General features: G+C 41.7%; 1 protein-coding gene across 3 annotated transcripts in view; it reads left to right on the top strand.

The window, feature by feature from the left end:
* The window catches only part of WIPF1 (WAS/WASL interacting protein family member 1), a 105,054-nt gene that overhangs the window by 58,833 nt on the left and 31,703 nt on the right, over nt 1-14,518 (top strand). The window contains exon 2 of one of the 3 annotated variants that reach the window (XM_084892662.1): nt 14,247-14,500. The exons of the other annotated variants lie outside the window; for them this stretch is intronic. The gene's annotated coding sequence lies outside the window, so the exon portion shown is untranslated. The remainder of the gene's footprint in view (nt 1-14,246; nt 14,501-14,518) is intronic. 3 annotated transcript variants of the gene reach the window in all.

The following is a 14,518-nucleotide window of genomic DNA, read 5'->3' as shown; positions in this document are numbered from 1 at the left end:
TTCTTCCTGACCCCAGAGGGATAACCCTGCCCTATGATCTGCTTTGACACAGAAGAAAACCACCGGACAGCTGCTGTCCTTCGGTTCCCTGCACATGTGTGTAGCTATGTTCCCTGCACTCATGTGTAGCTATGGCCAAGGTAAACCGGCCTCTTGGGTCTGTTTGGAGTTAAATTAGCTGAGCTGTTTGTTTCCTGTGAGCCATATACAGATGCTCTCTGAACTATCTTTGTGTCTGAGGGATTTTTTTCATCGTATCAGCACACCACTTCCTCCACGCCATTGCTTTGAACCGTTTTGCAGAGGGCGATATTCTTGCTGGCCACCAGCCTAGCCAAGCAAAGTGATGATGGATGGATGGCAGCAAACTTTTACTAGAGTATTTCGTGTCTGTGCATGACTTCATGGAGCGATTTCTCTTCCACTGATGTTGGCAGACAGGGCGGGATGCCATCTGAGTGCGGCAGGAGAAAACCTCCCTTTGTTACTATCAGGCCTTGGCTCCCCCGTTTGAATGATTCTCAGAGTTTAGGCTGAAACAATGTCCTCAGATGACCCTGTGCTGCTCTCTCTTTCTGACAATCCCATGGACTCCTTTGAATGTGGATTTCTACTTAACTTTTGATGCTTCCAGATTCTCTGGTCCTGTTAAAGTTTAGAAACCTCAAGTTTAAGTCATTCCTTTAAAAAAAAAAAAAATCATGTGATTTTTATTTTTACTATTTTTTATTACTTTATTTTTCTTTTATTACAATAAAAATAGCCATTCTTAATTTTCCTTTTATTGTACTTTTAATATTGTTAGTAATGATCTTTGAGTAGTTTTAAATGTTGATAAACAACCATGTATAGTGCTTTTACTAACACATTTTATAAATATTATGCCCTTCTCTATAAATTCATAAATTTTTGTCATGAAAATAGTAATATTTTATAATATCTCCAGAATAAATTCTAAATTCTTAAGTACTTCTATACATACGCTAAAGAAAACAAAACTAGAAATTTAAATATAATAAGTTTGGAGTGATTTTTATACTCCAAATTTATGCATTTAAAAAAGAACTGATTTGACTTTTACCACATTCTAATTTTACATTTTGAAAAATGTGATTGCTTTTTCTTGTGGAGAAAGCGTTGGGAGTTACACTTAAGTAAATTCACCCGCTGAGTGGATCCAGTCCTTTCATGGACTTCATTTTTGGAAAAGCCCAAATCTTAGCAAACTGATAACAGGTCCCAGTTATTTCCCCGAGTAATATGTTGTACACTGTCTTTTCTATTGTCTTGGAGCATTTTAGTATGTATTATCATTTTAAGACATTTTTTAAAGCTGCTTTTTAAGGCTGATGACAGACACATCCCAGATGGTAATCTCCAATGAATTCGGAGTAGAAAGCAACACGTTACTGTTGTTCCCATTGCTTACACTTCAACATGTTCTTATGCCTCTAAAGATTTGGAGATTCCTCATCTCTGTGTATCTCTAGGCATTTTTTTAAAATTCTTATCTATATTTTCAAGATACAAGGTGGGGGAAGAAAACCTTGGCTCCACATTTGTGCAGTTGGAGTTTGAAGAGAATTCAGTAGACACCTCTAGTGAGGAATTATCAGAAATGGGCCTCCACAGGGTGCAGTGTCTTCTGTACCTGGTAGAAACCTGGATAGAAAGTCCTGTGCACAGAAGCCTCTGTCCTTTGGAAAATAAAATTTCAGCTGAAACCGGTTTGGCTCAATGGCTAGAGCACCGGCTTGGGGACTGAAGGGACCTGGGTTCGATTCCGGTCAAGGGCATGTACCTTGGTTGCGGGCATATCCCCAGTACGGGGTGTGCAAGAGGCAGCTGATCGATGACTCTCTCTCATCGATGTTTCTAGCTCTCTATCTCTCTCCCTTCCTCTCTGTACAAAAATCAATAAAATATATATTTAAAAGAAAAAAATAAAATAAAATTTCACTTTGGTGACCTTCACATTGGTTTTCCATGAGATCCAATTAGAGTAGGATCCGGTGCGTGTTTTCTGTGTGGCATTAAATTCTGCTGAAGCTCTGTGTGACTCTTGGCACTGCTGTCCTTCACGTCAGAGTGCCATCATCTTGAGCTGAACTTGAGCATATTAATAGGAATGTGGTTTTGTTTCTCACTTGCTCAGATCTTGCCCCAAGGTCTGTTTTCTCTCAGTTCAATATATGCCACCTCTGAAAACATTCACATACCATTATTGTTCTCTCTCTTCATTTCTCAATCACTTAAAAAAAAAAAAAAAAGTAGTCATAAAAATAAGCTCTGTCTTCCATTTCCTAGTTGGTTGAGACCACCCCAAAGCCCCCAGGAGCTCTTGGACATTTTCCTAGGCACTGAAGAAAAGTCCTGCCGGTGTGGCTCAGTAGGTTGAGTGTCCTTCCGTGCACTGAAAGGTCACCAGTTCAATTTTCGGTCAGGGCATATTCCTGAGTCGTGGGCTTGATTCCTGGTAGGGGGTGTGCAGGAGGCAGATCAATTTTTAAAAATTCTATTACTTATATTTTCCAAATATTTTCATGTGTGATTTTTTAAATAAAAATATTTTTTATTTGAAGGAAGTTAACTATAAAAAGTGGGAGAAACATAAGGAAGTAGATAATATGACTCTACTCTATGGTGTCTCCCTCCAGCCAAACGTCTTCTTTCATCTCAACAAAAAGACCATTAATTGAACATCATTTGGGTTAACAACTGCTCTCTCTTTAAAACTAAAAGGCAAGCCCAGCCAATGGGCTGATTGGTTGAGCGTCAACTTTGAGCCAGGAGGTCATTCGATTCCAGGTCAGGGCACATGCCTGGGTTGAGGGTTCGATCCACAGTGTGGGATGTGCAGGAGGCAGCTGATCAATGATTCTCTCTCATCATTGATGTTTCTCTCTCTCTCCCTCTTCCTTCCTCTCTGAACCCAATAAAAACATATTTTAAAAATAAAATAAAAGGCAACAACTTGATTTCCTTCTTCCATCTCAATGAGATCATATTATCTTGCGGAAGGAATCATGACCTATGGGTCAGAGGTACTTTGGGACAGGAGCCTCTAGGGTTCCGAGTGGGATCAAGGGGAAATGTGGGGCTGGCCTGCGGGAAGGGACAGAGGCTGAGGCTGGAGCATGTCACAGAGTGATGAACCTCTCCCCCCTCCGCCACCTCTAGGTCCTTTCCTTTGAAGACGTGGAACTGAAGTTTCAGTTTAATCACATTATATATTCAATAGACTTTTGTGGGCTGGCCCATCAACATACCCTCAAGTATACTTGTATGGGCTGGTTCTCAAATAGAAATGTCTGCCCCCCAAGGACTGTGGAGCACCCCACATTCACAGCAGCTTTGCCTGACTGGTCCTTCCCCTGCCAGTGATTTGTGAAGCGACCCTGTAGGATCAGATGAGCTGGATCCATACCAGCACCCGCACTGCACAAAACGGGGATAATCCCTGTTCCTTCCATCATATTGTCAAAAATGCTGAAATAAAGGAGTAAAACCAATGAATCACTAAAGTAGTAATCAGTAAAAGCTTATTGTGCACACACCAAAAAGACACTTTGCCAAAAAACCAAGAGCACTCAAACCAAAACATGAAGTGGGCTCGGGGCATATTGTTTTAAAGCAGCTAATAGGGTGAGAAAGCAGTGACTGCTTATTCCTCACAGTGATTGGTTATGATATTAGGATGTGCTTAAATGATAGCACATTGGTCAGTGGCTAACCGTATATCAACCTTGGGAAACAGTTCAAGTTTTGCTTATGATTTCCAGAGGCATAAAAGCAAGAAATGACCCAGGTCAAGTTAGTCTTGCAAAATAAACAAATTCAGTTTGGCTTGTTATGACTTTACTAGTTTCATCTGCTCAGGGAATTTTCAAGGTTGGTCTCCTTTTTTTATTTGCACAGCATCAACACAGATATGAAGTAAGCTCCATGAGGGTGGAGAATGTCTGTTTGCGCACTGCCGTGTCCGCTACACCTAAGACAGTGCGTGTTGAATGACTGCTACATACGGGGGCTCTAACGGTGCCCCTGCTCACTGGTTAGCCATGCAGTCAGACACACAGATAAAAAGATCACAGAAAACATCTTTATTACTAGAAAGTAACTTTCTTTGTGTATTTGTCCTTTTGGTTGGAGAAGAGGGCTGAGAGCTTGGTTGTGGAGCCAGGAAAGGCGTCAGTGGCAGAGCCTGGAGTTGGAGAAGCCAATCGGGAAGGAGACAGCTGTGGTGATGGAGAGGGACCGGGGTTAGGGGTGGAGGGATGCTGGCCAAAGTGGAGGTTATGCTAACAGGTTATTCTTGACCTTTGCCCCACAGCACCCAGTCTGCTACTTATTTGCTTTGCTAGGACACAACTGTCACCCAAGAGGAACACCTGGGTTGGGTTCTGTTTAATTGTTGCTTACTGGGTTTTTGTTTGCTGTTGTGTGTTTTTGTTATTGTTGTCTTAATGACGATAAGGGTGAGGTGATCCTGTAGGATCGTGTAAAGATAAATGGACAGTGTAAAAAAACACACACACAAAAAAAACTAATTGGTCTTCAGGAGAGACCAATTAGTTTTTTGGTTTTTTGGTTTTTTTTTTTTACACTGTCCATTTATCTTTCTGAGGGTATCCTACAAAACATAAACCACATGTGGTTTTCATACCTCTAATCGTTGTGGTTGGTTACTCGCAAACTAGTCAATATTTAAATGTAGTCATGGAGTTGCTTTTACATAAGCCATCAACTGATCATTCTGTTGGAATGGTTCTGAAACAGAATGAAATGGTCCGAGACTGAGGGAAGCAGCTTCCATAAAGCAGGGAAAGTTAGCATTAAGCAAAAGAACAAAACAAAACAAAACAATCCCCCCGCCCCCAAATGCCGAAGCTGATCACCCTGTGATCGCACCTTTCTGATCCTGTTGCCCCTGGGCCTCTCTTTGGAATTGAGGGAACACCGTGTGTGCATTGGTCCAGTAGGAAGCACTTCCCGTCTTCTTTCCTGTGGCTGAGAGGGTTGCCACCCCATTAGGAGACGATGGGGTAGTGTTTTTCCAACGGTCTGTTTTCAGAGCTGCCAAGGGGGAGGCCGAAAGTTCGTGGAGTTGCAAAGTCAGATGGGAATATGGGGTAGAACCAATTTTGTGTGTGGACAAGCCACTGAGAAAAGCAGGGCCTGCTAAGAAACAGGAGGAAAAAGCACCTTGCACATCTGTGACCATTGGAAATAAGGTGAGATAAGGTTCCCTCCCAGATTTGTAGAGAGCAGCTGTGAGCAGAGCCATCAAACTCCAATCATGACTTTAAACGGAGCCCAGCGACATCCAAATATCTGCCAAGCACGGGAAACAGCGGCTCTCAGCCTTCCCTGACCCCATGCCCACTTTTAATAACAATGTTTTCTAATGTCCCCTTCATACACTTCAGTGAACCTTCTCACATAATTTTCTCCAAAATCTATGTAATTTTTATCTGTAATTAAAAAGAGGAATAAGAGGTATCTATATATAAAAGCTTAAGCAACTGGCTGACCATTCAACCATCCGTTAGCTATGATGTGCACTGACCACCAGGGGGCAGGCGCTCAGCACAAGAGCTGCTGGGCTGCCATGAATTGACAGCTGCAGTTCTCAGATGACGCACCTGGAACCAGGGAAGAGGGAGCCCAATTCCAGGGTACATCACCCGAACACCACCCTCTCACAATCCAGAACCTCTCTGGGGATGTAAGAGAGCCAGTTTTGGCTTGATCCCTGTAGGCCAGGCCAAGGGACCACACCTGTGCACCAAGCCTCTAGGGTAGGGGTGTCGAACTCAATCAGAGAAGGGGCCAAAATCTAAAATCCAGCCTAAATCGCGGGCCGAATGGTTTACTGAACAGTCATAAACTGACAATGTCATAAACTGACAGCGGAGTGCAGTGATGACAGCACGGTGCGGGCCACATTGCAAGGCCTGGCGGGCTGGATTTGGCCCGCGGGCCTTGTGTTTGACACATGTGCTCTAGGGTAATTTGTAAAATAACTTCAATTTGGAAGTGATCAGGTACAACTCATTATCAAACTAAGTGAAGTAAGTGGTCAGGTCAGGTATTTGCATCTACACCTGTAATCGCCGTACATGGGAGAGCTGTAACTTTGAACTAACCTCGGTAAGAGTTAGAGACCCTTACCTCAAATGGCAATGTCTTTGGGCACATCATTTTCAAGGAGGGGTGATCAATTCTTGGCAAACATCCAAGCAAAACATATCATTTTATTTATATGACAGTGGCATTACTGGAAAATTCAGGAACGAATACATAGTGCAGTAATTACTCTGCGTTTGTATTATATGTAAAATGGAGATGAGACCTAAGCTCAGATAACCATAAACAGCTTTTCCATGTACACCAGTGTCCTACAGGACCTCTGAAGGTCATGTGGGAAAATTCTTTCCTGGGTAGGGCAGTCTGGGACATTGCATGTCGTCTGGCATCCCCGGTCCCCAGGTCTGACTCTCAGCAGGGCCCCCATCGTTCTGATACCTACAGATGTCCCGTTCTTATGCAGGGAAGTGGGTTTGCCTCCCCTCCGTAGCAGCTGCACCAGCCAGGCATGAGAGTGCAGTCAGGGGTCCCAGGGGAAGCCTCAGGTCGCTGAGCCCTTCCTGCAGAGTTAGGCTCAGTGATGTCAGGCCCAGAGGTGCAGAGCTGTAGAGACCCTTGTTTCCCGAGTAGCCCAGGCAACTGGTTTCATGAGCACGTGGTTCTGTCCTCCAGTGGGAGACACCGCGTAACCATGTGTCTGGAGAGAAGTCTGAATAAGGGACAAGATGGCTATTGTCCCCACCCCAGAGATCACTGTAAAGACCCCATTCTGCTTCCTACCTAGTGATCAGCAACCACAAGGAACCTGCAGCTCTCCGAATGCCAGTAGCTTCTCCCTGTGTGTGTGCACAAGCGTATGCAGGCAGGATGTGAAATGGGGCTGTCCACCGCTTCGCCCCTTGAGTTGTAAGAAACTTCTCTCTCTTTCACCTGGGTTTCCCCCGGGACCGCTGGTGTTGGATGTTGGCGACCCACTTTGAAATCTTTGCCTTGTAATTCAGTTAAGAGACCCTGCCATATCCCTGACACTGGCAAATAGCCCTGCTTGGGGAAGAGTTGTTGAATGTGGTGGCAGGTCCCCAGGTGTCTTCTTCCATGGCACATCAGAAGCAAGAGCCTCCCAGGTTTTTATTGTGAGCACCGTGTAATGATAATATATTTCAAATACATAGTGTAGTAAATAAAATATGTTATTGCCATTTCATTTATTTTACTCTTTTTAATGTAGCTAGTAGAAAATATAGATCTGCCCATATGACTCATTGTATTTCTACTGGACAGTGATAATCTAGTTGAAGGTTGTTTTTTTTGTTGTTGTTCTTTGATTGGTTGGAATTTTGATTTTTTTTTTCTTGAGGGATACAAGCATGTTTTATTAATGTAAAATGTCTCTATTCATTTATATGACAAATACCATCCCTACTTAAAAAAAAAAAAGACATTTGTCTTTCAATCTGTCAAGCTTAGCTAGAAAATTCACGTGTGTTTTTCATAATCATAAATTGACATGATATAGAATGCAGGGTGCAAAAATCAATTTAATAAGCATTTGAAAAAAAAGTATTAGAAATAATTTCACATATATGCAGACTCTTGGGCAAATGGTTAAAATTAGAGATGAGCATTAACTCTGAGGAGACGAGTACAGCAAGGAGCTTAACAGATGTGTTTGCAGTGTTTTCTGGTAACCAACTTGCTTTCTGTAAATTCTTAAACACCCAATTCCAACTCTCTCAGCTCCTGGAGAAGGGCTTTCTCTTTTTGAAATTTTTCCAACTGATTTTTTTTTTTTTAGCTATTTTCCAGTTTCTACTTGTTCTTTCAGTTGTTTGATGGCTTCGTTTCTCCTTTAAGCTCTTGATTTTTGGTCTCTCAGGTTCTCCAGAAGGCGCTGAGAGTATTTTGTGCTGAGGTCTGCAGGAACAGGGCCAGGAAGAGGCACCAGATCTGTCCTCGGGTCACTTCTTGCTTCCTGCTTTGCAGCTCTCTTAGATTCAGGCTTCCTTTGATTTTTAAGGACTGTTTTTGATAAGGGCTTATCATTTCCGGGCTGTGGTTTTATATTCTTTTTTTTTTATTTCAAGGAAAATGATTTTAAATATAACAATGTTACATGCAATAAACATTAATATCTCAAGAAAAACGATTTTAAATATGATGTTATGTGCAAAAAACACCAATTATTTAAGAAAAATGATCTTACATATAGTAATATTGCATGCAATAAACATTAATATTTCAAGAATGAAAGAATTTTAAGTATAATAATATTACCAAAACTGTAGTAGCATAGTATGATATCACAAAAGTTGTAGGAAATATTAAAAATCTGCAAAGAATAAGATTACTTCTATTCATGTGTGTTTTTTATAATCATATATTGACATAATATAGAATGCAGGGTGCAAAAACAAATTCTATATTCTAGAATATTTTTCCCACTCTGACTCTATTTTTGTTCATTAGTTTATGTGGTTCATTATATTCCACAAATGAGTGAGATCATATGATATTTATCTTTCTCCAACTGGGTTATTTCGCTTAGCATGATGCTTTTAACATCTATTTTGTTGGATATGAATATTGCTATTCCAGTTTTTTTTTTTTTCTTTTCCATTTGCATGGAAAAATTTTTTCCATCCCTTCACTTGCATTCTGTGTGTGTCTTTTGTTTTGAGGTGGGTCTCTTATAGACAGCATATAATTGGGTCATGTTTTTGTATTCATTCAGCTACCCTATACCTTTTGATTAGAGTATTTAATCCATTTACATTTAGGGTTATTATTGACAGGTACTTATTTCTTGCCATTTTAATTCTATATGGTTAGGTTTCTCTCTCTGTTTCTTTTTCTCAGAAGTCCCTTGCAGCAATCCCTTTAGCATTTCTTGTAATGCTAGATTGCTGGTGATGAACTCCTTTAGCTTGCATTTATTTATTTATTTATTTATTTATTTATTTATTTATTTATTTATTTTGTCTGGGAAGCTCTTTGCTTGACTGTCTATTTTGAATGATAAACTTGCTGGATATAGTAATTTTGGTCTCAGATCCTTGCTTTCCATTAACTTGAGTACTTCATGCCAGTCCCTTCCGGCCTGTAGATTTTCTGATGAGAAATCAGGTGTCAACCTTATGGGAACTCCTTTGTAGATAACAGTTTTCTTTTCTCTTGCTGCCTTTAACATTCTCTCTTTGTCTTTAATTTTTGGCATTTTAATTATGATATGTCTGGGCATGGGTCTATTTGGGTTCTTTTTCTTTGGGGTTCTCTGTGCCTCCGAACTTTTGTGACTTTTTCCTTTACCAGTTCAAGGAAGTTTTCTACCATTATTTCTTTAAAGACCTTCTCTATTCCTTTCTCTCTTTCTGCCTCTTCTGGCACACGTACCATTCTAACATTGTTACATTTCACATTGTCCCACAGCTGCCTTAAGCTGTCCTTCTGTTGTTGTTGTTTTTTATTGTTTTTTCTTTTTGGTTCTCTAATTGAGTGATATTTTCAACTCTGTCTTCTAATTCACTGATTCAATCCTCAGCTTCCTCTAATCTGCTGTGTATTCCTTCCAATATGTTCTTTATTTATGTTATGACCTTATCTTTTTTCATAGTTACTATATTTTTTTCATACTGTTGAGCATTTTTAACATTATTACTTTGAATTCTGTTTCAGATAACTTTCTTATCTCTTCTTCATTTATCTCTTCTCTTGGAAAATTCACTAGTTCTTTCATTTGGGGATTGTTTCTTTGTTTCCTCATTTTGGTTGTCTGTTTGGGTTTGTGACTATGTTTTAAGTAGATCCTCTATACCTCTTAATCTCTAATGCAGGACAGTGTTAAAGGCTGCTTCTGACTAATTGGATCAGGCAAAGACTCACAGCCTCCAGAGACTGCCTCTGTCTACAAACTAATAAGATTCTGACTTGAATTGCCCCCAGAAAATAGTCTCAAGTGTAGGGAGAGTTTTTTTCAACAGGGTGGGGCAGTTGCTTCCGCCTGGAGGCTAATAGTTACTTTTAATCTCTTAAGTGGCCTCTGGGCAAGGTGTTTTCTAATAGGTGTATCAACTGTCTTCCTCCCAGGAATGGCAGATGTCTGTGTGGGAAAGATGTCCTCCACTTTGTGAGGGAATGACTCAGCCCAGAAAACTTGGGGTGTCTGCCTTCTGGGCTCTATCCCCTGACTCCCCAGTCCTGGGTTCTGCTCTCACAGCTCCAGTCCACTTCACCCTCCCTCTGCCAGAGCACAAGGTGGGTAGCTCCACAGGGAATTTTTGTGTGTTGGCCCTTTAAAAGGGTGCCCGAACTTTCAACTGCCACTCTGTGGCAGACAGTGCCCCACTGCCTTTCACAGATAGATGTTTGGTACTCAGTTTGGTGCTCTCTGCTAGGGAGCCCAGCTTCGGGAGTGCAAATGCCATACCATAACAGGTAGTCATGGAAACACAACTCGAAAAATTGGAATTTTTTTTTAAACCCTGCTCATATTTTATGCATGTTATTGTTACCTCGATTCAGTCTCTGTTGATTTGGGGTCACCACAAGAGGGTTATTGGCTGTGATTGATTCTTTACTGCTTTGCAAGACTGGTGTTTCCAAGATGCACTGCTGTTTTATAATCTTATTTTTGCTCCCCCCCCGCCCCCCCCCCCCCCCCCCGCCAGTAGATTAAATATGGAGGATTCTTTGCCTGATTGGTTTGAGAGCCTATCATTAAGCTCAGGCTGGTCTATGCATTGAGTGGGGTGTGCACAATTAAATTCTCATTGAGGTCCAAATTGTGACCGCCTTTATTTGCCTGGAGTTCTCAACTCAATTATGTTTGGCCTTTGGTTATAATAACAGCCCTACCGGCAATCAATACAAATACTGCTTTTAATTTCTCACAGCCCTCTCCCAACCTCTTTCTTCTGCCTCTTCTCATGCTTATAGAAAAGAATTAGGAGAAATCCTTCTAAACCTAAACTGAAGCTAAAGGTAATAACAACACTGGGCCATGGAGCCGAGGCCGGACTTCTGGCCTCACTCTTCTGTGTCCTGTGGTATGACATGAGCAGGGCACTTAGTCTCTCTGGACCCCTGTGTCCTCATCTTTAAGTGATGGTGTGGACTTTGATCTCTGTTGTCTGGTTCAGCCTTTAACTTACCTATATTAAGAAGCTGCTGCTGATCTGGGGACACTTCATCACGGAGGAAGATCAGAAAGCACTTATATGTCCAACACCTGCGTGCCATCCTATGCAGTGTGGCCTCCGAGGCAACCTAGGGTCAGTGGTGTGGTCAGTACTCTTCCCCCACCCGCCACAAAATCTCTCCCTCATCTCCATCTTTTCTCGTCTCATTTCCTTTACCTCCCCTCCCCCCTTCTCTCTGATTGTATTACTTGTTTTCAACTTTCTTAATCCATGTTTTTTCTCCCCTCTGCCCAATTCCTAAGCCACCTGTACTGCCTAAGATTGCCAAGCCCCCTGCTGGGTTAAAGGGGTTACCTGCTTTCCTTTTTCTGGAAATGTTCCTGTTAATTTAAGCGTTCTCAAGAAGGTTCAAGTCTAATCTTGGAATTTTTTTATTCATTGTGTGTGCCACAGGGAACAAGTTTAAGCTCTTAAGGCAACGTTATGTTTTAGTAGAACTTTTAGGAGTTTTTTTTTTTTTTTTATTCAACACCCAATATAATTGAGGACCCACCAGGTGTCAGACATTGGTCTAGAGATGTTGAGGCGATAGTAGGAAAGAAGGTCCTGCTCTCATGGAGCTTGAATTCCAGTGGGGAGAGAGGTACAAGTAAACAAACCATTAAGTCAGTGGTGAATGCCAAGTGGTGACATGTACTATGGCGTAAAAGAAAACAGGGGCAGAGATGGGCATGGATGAGTTCGTTTTTGCTGAGAACTGAAGAATGAGAAGGAACCAGACCATGAGCTTACCCGCTGAGAGGGCTTACAAGTGTGAGGCCCCCAGGATGCAAACAAATAGGTGCCTTTAACAGAAAGGACTGGAAAATAAATTAGCAAGAGGGAAGTTACTTGAAATGAGGCCAGAGGACTAGGGAGGGGCCAGTTATTGTGGGGCTGTTTGAGTCTTGGTGGAGAGTTTAGATTTTTTTAACTGAAAGGAGAAACCACTGGAGGATTTTAATCAGGGGGGAAACATCAGATGTAGGTCCTATGGGGGGCCTGGTAGACACCTCATAAATGTGTCCAGAGTTGATTGTATTTACAAGTTTTCATTAAAGATGAAATAAACCCAAACTCTGGACAACTACTCCCTTGTCTCAGAGGCTCCAGCCTTCTCAGTGACATACTCCCTTCTAATTGAGCTGTCACTGGTGGATAAGAATAGCATGAGCTCCTTTGCATAGTGTGTGTGTGTGTGTGTGTGTGTGTGTGTGTGTGTGTGTGTGTTTGGCGTGCTCACTTTAAGAACTTAAAAATAATTCTCAGAATACATAGAGAAATCATCTTATTGCTCATGTTCTCTTTTTAGACCCAGCTAGAGTTAGACTTCCCCAAAGGTTCACTCAGGCATTTACTTGGTAGCTAGTTAGTAGAGGGGGAAGCAGATGAGAGCTGCAGGCCTCCGCCTCTGCCCCGCCCCACGCCTGCATGGGTTATTCACTCAGTGAGTGTCCCCTGGACTGCAGACCCTGTGCTAGGCAGGAGGGATACAGTCACACCTTCAAGAGGCTCCAGGCAAAGTAGAGGATTCTTAGTCCTTCCGTGCTCTGGGATCAGGAATTCTGCCATGGCTTGGCATCATCATAACTCTGCTTGTGCAGCTGGACTCGTATCTCAGAGAGTTTAGAGTCTGAAAGAACCTTAGACATCAACGATGCGGTATTCCTCAGGAGGAGCATTTCCTCAGTAGAAGCATTTCCAGTATTTTGGGTGAGACTTTTGTATTCCTGGCTCCGCTCATGAATCCTCCTGACATAAGCCCCTATTTTAAATGGAGTGGGGGGAGGGGAGAGAAGACCTGTGGATCCAAACTGTTCAGTGGTCAGGAAAAATGCTACTGATGATCATGCTTATATTTTGGCTCCCAATACCATTCCATCCCACTGTCCCCACTCCCAAGGGGAAATGCCTCCACACATTCCCAACAGCCTCCTGAACTGAGAACCACTGCTTTTCCCAGCTCTATCAGAATATCAGGCAACCTGTCTTTTCGTGCCATTTTTCTCAGAATCCAGCAAAATCAAGACCCAAAGTTCAAATGTTACAAGGTTTGTTACTGAACTATGCCTCTGTTTTTCATTCTTTCAACTGATATTATTTTATCAGTTGTTATATGGTATGTGTTGAGAACATTAAATCTGATCCTTTCAGATGGATCTAGAAAAAAAATATGAGCATTTTCAGATTATTTAAACACACAAGGTTTTGGTATAATATTTTCTACCCACATTCCATTGCCCATCCCCCTCTTACAGTCCTTCAATGAGAAACCTGACTTTCCCTCTGTGTTCATTGTCTCTGTGCCTTTGTCCAGCATCTCCCGGGAGAGCTATTGTTATCCCATTAAATATGAAACAAAACATGCTGGCATAGAAAGCTCTGGATCTTCATATGGCATGAGCTGTGTATCATGTATCCTGACTTGTGCACAGAATCGTCTGTCAAATGCAATTGCTTTCATACACCTGACCATCTCTCTTCGCCAGCCTTTCTGACTTTCTCCATGTATCCTTGGACGCTCCGGAGATGAGGAGGAATCGTTTGTCCCAGTTTTTGGTGCATTTGAGAGCTTTTAATTCTTGGGTGACTCTTTTTTCTTAATACTAAATGGTATAGTTAATATCGAGAGTGATTCTCTCAAATGGAATTTTCCTGAAGGAATCTCAGATTCCGTGAACAATTATTTTTGTGCAAGTATCTACAATAGAATAAAGTTGGGGTGCTAACTAGGTGGACGTTCTGGTTTCCTCCTCTTATTGTGCCAAGCAGGTATGTTACACCTTGTGGGAAGGAGAAACATTTCATATCCTTTTAGTTTAGTTTTTTGTTTGTTTGTTTGGTTTGGTTGTTCGTGTGTTGTTGTTTTTGTGTTTGTGTGTGTGTATGTGTGTTTGTTGTTGTTTTTGTTTGTTTGGTTTTAGTTTTTGTCTTTTTTTGCTTGCTTCTTAAGTAAAACCAATCTAGTTTCTTTTTCTGCAGCAAAGGAGGAAGGAACAAACAACAAATTAATCATACAGGAAGCGAATAACCACAGAGAACGTCTGCCTCTGACTCAGTATGTCACATTTAATAAGAGGCCAGAGCGTGTCCAAAATGGCTGTCCAAAAACGACCCCGCATTTGCCTTAGAAGATGATGCCTTTTTCAGGGACCGCTTTCTCTCCGGGTTCATCTCTCCCTTGCTCTCTGTCTGCCTGTGTCCCTGATCATGCCTTCCTTCAGTATCCACTAACGGTAAGAAAAATTATATTT

The sequence above is a fragment of the Pipistrellus hanaki genome (genome assembly GCF_964339955.1).
Source record: "Pipistrellus hanaki genome assembly, chromosome: 8".
Classification (NCBI taxonomy): domain Eukaryota; kingdom Metazoa; phylum Chordata; class Mammalia; order Chiroptera; family Vespertilionidae; genus Pipistrellus; species Pipistrellus hanaki.
This window is presented reverse-complemented; position numbering and strand designations above follow the sequence as displayed.